Here is a 6,322-nt window from a genome sequence, read left to right as displayed (position 1 = left end):
TGCATTGAATGTGTCAGTTTTGTGATTCGATAAAAATCAAATATTTGAAGTTCATGTTTGAAAGAACTCCACGAATATTAATCGAAGTTTCCCTTAACTGTTCAGAGGGACTTCCGACATATTCAGTCAGTGGGATATTTGTTCATGTACTGACCATACAGTACGTACTGGGACCAGTCTTTGTGGACACATGTACAGTCGTCCTGCTGCAGACGGTCATCTGAGGTCACTGAGGGTTTAAGCCTTTGATCACCCGGCAACACTGAAACTGTCCAGTCATCTGCCAACTGAAATCATCTGAGACGCGTCACGTTGATGCCGAGGACAAAAAAAAAGTCCGTCCAAAGTCATGTCTTTTCTACAGCGTACATGATAAAAGTACTTCAGATTTCTTTGAGCGATTCTTCTGTGATTAAAACTGACTGAAGAGAAAGACGCAGGTGTTTCAGATCAGCTCAATAATCAGTCGCACAAACACAATAGTAGCTGTTTATGAATTTAAAAATCTTACCATCTGCTGGCAGATTGACAAACCCCAAAAAGAATGTCTTTTTTTTTTTTTGCCTCATCCAAACCTTTTTTTCTTGCTCTGTCAGCTCTGAGTCAGCAATAATTAACATCATGCTTTTGTTTCAGGTCAACTGTGAATCAGCAGAAACCACAAATATGTGAATCTGATATCAGAAGCTGAACATCGATGTTTTTTCACTGATCCTAAAGAGACTGATCTCCTCACCTGTGCTGCATTCACCTGATTGGACATCGTTCAGAGTCGTCCACAGCTGTGTCTACATACGGTCCCACACTTACAATTAGGACAGAGACTGAAGCGTCGTTTGCTGAACTGGGATGACTCTCTAAAACACACATTTCAGGTTGTCAGCCTTAACCACAACCACATTTTCAGCAGCGTGGCCAACTTTGTTTTGTTCCAAATTTAAACCCCTAATTCACTGACTTGGACGTGTTAAAATATTGGCCTGATGTTGAGACGTGTAAGCAGAGCAGATGAGGGAACGTTTCTCTGACATACAGCTGGTGCTGACCACAGAAGTTGAGGCAGTCTGACCTGGTCCAGACCTGTTTATGGGTGGGTGGAGGACGTCTTCCACATTTTTGGCTCCACATGCTGTTTGTCCAGGGTGGCTTTCACTGCTGTTGCTGGGCTGACCTACCAGTTGTACCTGCTATAAATCCAGCAGCTACAAACATCACTACATACAGTGTACTTATAGAAACATTGTTTTATGTTTCTGGGATGAACACGTGGCTGGTGCTCAGTTTAGCTGTGAATTAGCAAATGGATCAAAATCGCACTTTTGTCAATTTTAACTCAAACCCATATAAGTCTCCTTTATGCGGAACAGAAAGTGAGCAGAGCTTTAGCACCAAAACAACCCTTTATTTTCGCATGCAACAAATGCTAACATTGCTCATGCTAGCTGTGTGGTTGCTAGAAATTAAGTAGGTGAAATGAAAGCAGTGGTTCTCAATTATTTTCTGTCATGCCCCCCCTTGTGGACAGAAATGTTTTCACATCCCGTGAATTGAAATGGACATGCTAACCATGTGCTGAACAAAGAACAAGTAAAACAGGATCCTCCTCAGCAACAGCACGTACGTATCACATCAGCTGCAGCTGCAGCAGCGGACACACATCCAGTTCTCACAGAGCAGATCTCTGACGTCAGCCGCTTGAAAAACACTGGTGGATTTATGAACAAATATCTCAGCACGGACAGATTTTCTTTTCTTCAGAGAAATAAATGAAGCAACACTCTGAACTGGGATCTTCAAAAACAGTCAACTCCATCACTACTGCAACAACGGAGTAGACAAGAAGACACAAACAGAGAAGGGTGGTTGGTGTGTCCATGTCTGATGTCCAACAGTTGTCCACGTTAGGACAGGAGAGGTGGTGCATTCAATGGACAAAAAAACTTTTGATTCATCGGGTTGAGAAACTCTGCTGGATGGACCGTACAAAAGGACTTCATGGGCCAAATTAGGTCCCCGGGCCTTGAGTTTGACACGTGTGTTAAGGCCTTGAGGCGAGACAGGATCTGAGGGAAGACCCATAGAGATAATTGTTAGCTTTAGCCGTGGAGAAGTCCCCGTCACCTTTAACGATGATAGAGTCGTCGTCTTAGTGGCTCCGTAGCGTCGCTGTTAGCACGCCTGCCTTGCAAACACTGGGTTCGATTCCCAGAGCAACCACATACTTGGCGCCTCCAAGAGGCAGCCTGTTGCAATAGATATGATGATGATCAATGAAGTTCACAAACTTAAAAACAAGTAAATGGATACAAATCAACAGTGTGAGATGATAACCACGTCAGCATTCTTTCCTGAACTACATATAAAATCAACAGTGTGAGATGATAACCAGCATTCTTCGTCAGCATTCTTTCCTGAACTACATATGGAGAAAAACAATATTCCGGTAAGAAGTGGTCAAATTAAATAAAGATGACATTGGTTCATATTTTGGTCTGATCCAGCCGTGATTCACACCCACAGGAGGTCATTGTTTCCTGAGCCTTTTTTATTTCACCATGACCTCAGTGTCTGTCACACAGTCATTACGCCTGAGCTCAGCAGGAGCTGCCCCGTTACTGCCCCGTTACTGCTCCACTCAAACACTTTAACAAGTTGTGCAGAGGTTTGACAGATTTTCCTGCACTTATTACACAGCAGCAACAAACACAGCACCAGCCAATTCCACAATTAGCCCGATGAGTTTCCTGGTTGCACGGGCAGCTGTGGGTGATGACGACGATGATGTGGCTGCACCGCAGCGGCGGGGCAGAGAGACGGTGAGGGGCAAAACAAATCATCTGGCGTTAAGTTGGAGCCGCGCTGCGTCAGATGTTTACAGTTTCAGGTCTATAATAATTCAAAAACACACAGATTTGGGGGATGAGTGTGATTGGTTGTTGGTGCCCCCTGTTTGCGGTGCTCCTCGTCCACTGACTGTTGGGATTGGCTCTCACTCTAACTGCGTGTCACTGCAGGAGATGATGAACCAAGAGACAAATGAAATACTTTCTGTGTTTTTTGTCCATAGCTGATTTTTTTTTTTTTTTTCTAACGTGGTTTTGCAAACACGTAGCACGGAAAACTGAGGTTAGCAATAATTCAACCTCATACGACTTCATCTCTGGAACACAAGGTACTCTCAGGAACATCTGGTACTTTTGTTTATGCTCTCCTCCATCTAAAACAACCCAGGAAGGTGTCTGAAGGACAAAATTGTACCGATCAGTTTTCTGTGACATCCAGTCAGCTGAGGGGATGGGTGACCTCGAGGGGGGAGGGTCAGGGGGGAGGTATGCTCTGCTCTTGTCAAGCTAATGTTGCTAATGCTTTAACATTTAATCACCGTCTGAACCCCCATATAAATGATACTCTATTCACCAATGTAAATAAGTACAGTTTCACTCTGGGTTGCAGTTGTTTCCTACACGTGACTCTCTCTGCTGAAGGTTTCAAACTTCATCAGCACAAAAAGATGCTGCTGTTACTTTCACGTGACGTCATTTGATTCTTCAAACTCTCCCATCTTCCTCCCTGCTGATTTCGTTTCTTTCGAGCGGCAACAGGTGCTTCGGTCTTGCGTTGCCTTTCAGCGCCACCCTGTGGTCGCTTTCAACACTGAGTTTAAATCAAAAGCGTGCTCGTGTTGCCATCTAGAGGTGGTAGGTTTGTGAACATCTGAACTAAAGATTCTATAGTTCTGTATATTTAATTGTTGTTTGTTTTTTTAACGATCAAATTAGGAGCAGCAGAAACGGGAATATTCTCAGATTAAATTATAATAAATTGTAAGAATAAGCAGCAAATTAACAGGCTTTAAATGTTCTTCTCAACCTTAAATATTTTGTATAAATCCCTATAAAAATGTAAGCATTCAAATAGCATTAAAAAATACTAAAGAAATATGCAGGATTTTATTGTAATTTTTTTAATTTATTTTTTTTAGACTGCATGCTCAAATGAATGATGAAATGATGAGCCACCAGACGGTGCCATTCTGCAGGGCAGACATCCGTCCAGTGTGATGCTGCTCATTACTCTAATGTAAAACATCGTACCTGCATGTGGTTAAAGGTGGGGCGGCTGTTTCCAGCTGGGTTGTGTAACTACGCTGACATCACAGAAGACGTTTCCAGGTGAGGTCAGCCTGACGTAAGTGTGTGTGTGTGTGTGTCCTGTTTTCAATAGCCAGCACAGGAAGGTCGTCTTCCTGTTACCGAGACAGTTTATGTTCTTATCTCATGTCCCCTGGCTGACCCCCGTGACCTCTGTCACAACAACATGGCCGAAGGGAAGTTTTCCATTTTCTATTAAAATGTCAGAACATTCTGTTGTTGTTGAGTTAGATCAGTCCAACAGGCAGCAGAAGGAAGACGCAGCTACAGACGGTGAGTTCAAGTACCTTCAGGGGTTCAATCAGTGTGTGTCATTATATAAGAGTGGGGGGAAAAAAAGTCGGACGGGACATCGGATGCTGGGGTGTGTCTCCAGAAACAAGTGGAAACTGGACCGTGATAAGAGGACGTTACGTAACGTTTAACGAGGACACAGTCCTGACTGTCACACGGACGCTGACGTGACTCCAGGCCTGAGCTCCACTTCATAAAGTTGGTGCACGTCAGCAGGTCACGAGGTCGGCTCGACGCTGCAGCAGTTTGATAATGTCGTTATCAAACTGCTGCTGCGGTGAAGGCTAACGTTCACTGCAGGAAATCCCGACTTTTAAAGGTCACCTTTAACTGAAGGCACGGGAGAATGAAAGAGAACAGTTAAATACATCACCAAAGCATTCCTGGCAGGTACAGTATGAGGTATGAGGACTTCATGCTCCATTCATACATTAGCAGGGATAATTGTGGCATATCTGTTAAATGATAAACACAATTTCAAATGTTAATTCTTGAAAATATTCAAAGAATCTACAAAAGAAAAATTGTCCAAAGGAAAAGTTCAAGAATCTGACAGCAGTTAGTTAATCCAGCAAAAATGTATCTCCAGCGACTCTTCCAGCCGTAATCATTCTCTGGCTCCTGGACATGATGACGTGTCGCCTTCTCTGGTATATATTCATTTAAACTGAACGTTCTGGAGTTCCATCCAAGCCACGAGAGCAAGATCACGTAGGCTGCAGGATGGATGATTTGTACGTTTCTTTTTTCCTTTTTTATTTTATAATTTATTTCAACACCTGCGAGTGCTGCATCTTTTTTGTTTTACTTTTTTAAAAAAGGCAGTTTTTTTCAGAGTTCTGTCTTAGTAGGAGTTGAGTTTAAAGATCTTAGAATTACAGCCATGACTGAGTCCAGTCTTCAGTTGAAGAGATGTGGTGAAAAAGACAGTAACCAGAGGACCAGAAACACAGAAACACTCAACCTCTCCTGGAGAAACTCCTCCAGGTCTGACTGATGCTGACTGAGTCGGGCCAACGTGGAGAAGCACGGTCCACGGGACAATGAGACGAAACTAGAAATCAGGAATTCAAATCAGTTCTAAAATAAATACAAAATAATAAAAAACCTTATTCAATAAAATATCAAAGCTTTTGCTCCAGATATCAAACTGTTTATTCTGAACTCCTGTGCAACTGGTGTTTCCATCAGAAAATTCCTTCTTGTCGAATTCTGAGGGATGTGTTTGGCACCGGGTCACGACCTGCTCAGGACTGAAAACAACTTCAGGTCCAATGTTCTTTCAGTTTTAGGTAAAAAAAAAATCAGGTTTCAATAATTTTGACAGGCGTTTGTACAATTGATTTGATTTGTTCATTTTTTAGGGATATAAAAATGTCACAGCTCAACCCTTGACAACAACAATGACAATAAAACTCAAAGCCTTCAGAGACGTGTCTGACAAACAGACACCTTTATCATTTCATCAACATTGAAGCCAAACAACAGTTACCACAGAGAAGGAACCACAGCTTTTCATTATTCTTATTTTTTTCTCACAGTTTTACGAATGTAATTTACTTCAATTTAAGCAAATTACTTTTCGTGGGTTTCGTGGAAACTGTTCAGCTCATTTGGCCCAACATGAAATCTTTCTGTCCGTCTTAACGCGTGCCAAGACGAGAACCAAACTCATCCCTGGTTTTGTGCTGACGCTCTAACCTTTAAATCTGCTTTATGAGCATGTGTAAGTAACACAACGCTGACCTTTTAATGCCCCACCTCTGCGTACAATCACCTCATCTCTTCCCTCCTTTGTTATTAGAGACATGGAGCTGAACATGAAGTGTTTCCAAGAACCACTTCTGAACTTTATTAGGAGCTTTTGAAGACGTTTG

This window comes from Cynoglossus semilaevis, chromosome 4 (genome assembly GCF_000523025.1).
Source record: "Cynoglossus semilaevis isolate Cse_v1.0 chromosome 4, Cse_v1.0, whole genome shotgun sequence".
Taxonomy (NCBI): domain Eukaryota; kingdom Metazoa; phylum Chordata; class Actinopteri; order Pleuronectiformes; family Cynoglossidae; genus Cynoglossus; species Cynoglossus semilaevis.
This window is presented reverse-complemented; position numbering follows the sequence as displayed.